This window comes from Seriola lalandi, unplaced genomic scaffold, assembly GCF_002814215.2.
Source record: "Seriola lalandi dorsalis isolate HSWRI2012SDOR001 ecotype SW California unplaced genomic scaffold, Sedor1 jcf7180001966763, whole genome shotgun sequence".
Taxonomy (NCBI): domain Eukaryota; kingdom Metazoa; phylum Chordata; class Actinopteri; order Carangiformes; family Carangidae; genus Seriola; species Seriola lalandi.
Genome location: NW_019437431.1, coordinates 1 through 664, shown reverse-complemented (window position 1 = coordinate 664; position 664 = coordinate 1). Strand labels below are relative to the sequence as shown.

General features: G+C 39.5%; 1 non-coding gene across 1 annotated transcript; it reads right to left on the bottom strand.

Annotated features, from left to right (window-relative positions):
- Positions 1 to 483: 483 nt before the first annotated feature.
- Positions 484 to 549, bottom strand: LOC111650252 (small nucleolar RNA SNORD58). The gene has a single exon (XR_002760381.1). It is a non-coding gene; the product is annotated as a small nucleolar RNA SNORD58 (small nucleolar RNA).
- Between the last annotated feature and the right edge of the window lie 115 nt (positions 550 to 664).

The window sequence follows — 664 nt, the reverse complement described above, 5'->3', positions numbered from 1 at the left end:
TTAAACACCAAAGTCTAAAGTTCTGTTACGAAGTTCCTTAAATGTCCTGGTCACATGACCAAACTGTCCAGTGACACCTGATGACTGAACAGGTGAGGCATCGTGTGGAAACTGCTGCAGATTCAGAAACAATTCTGACTCTAGTTTCTCTTCATGCAGCAAATGTCAGATTCATGTTCGAGCTGCTCACATTAAATCAAACTGAATCTTTTGTCAGTAAAATGTCTGACGGTGAATTCTGTTCTAGTTTTATTCAAAGATGTTTAGTGACGGTTGATCATCAGCAGCACGTCAGTCTGAACCTGTTTGACCATAACTTTTAAAAGATTATAATATCTTTTCCATGCAGCCTAACTACATAATGTATATTATTATAATAATAATAATAATAATAATAATAATAATAATAATGTATTGACAGTGTGGGATCACGTTCCCAGACCTAAACAGTAACAGTAGCCCGTGTCATCCAGTGACTCACAGATCGCTCAGAGTTATATTTTATTTTCATGGTTAATACAAAGGTGTCCTAAATGGTCATCATCGCAATCTGTTCCAGGTGAGTCACTGAACTCAGGTACAGACCAGGACCCAGAGTGCTGAGGGGGACTGGCCGCTCACTCGTTTCCTGTTTGAAGCCACAGTACAGGCCAGGTGTAAGTAC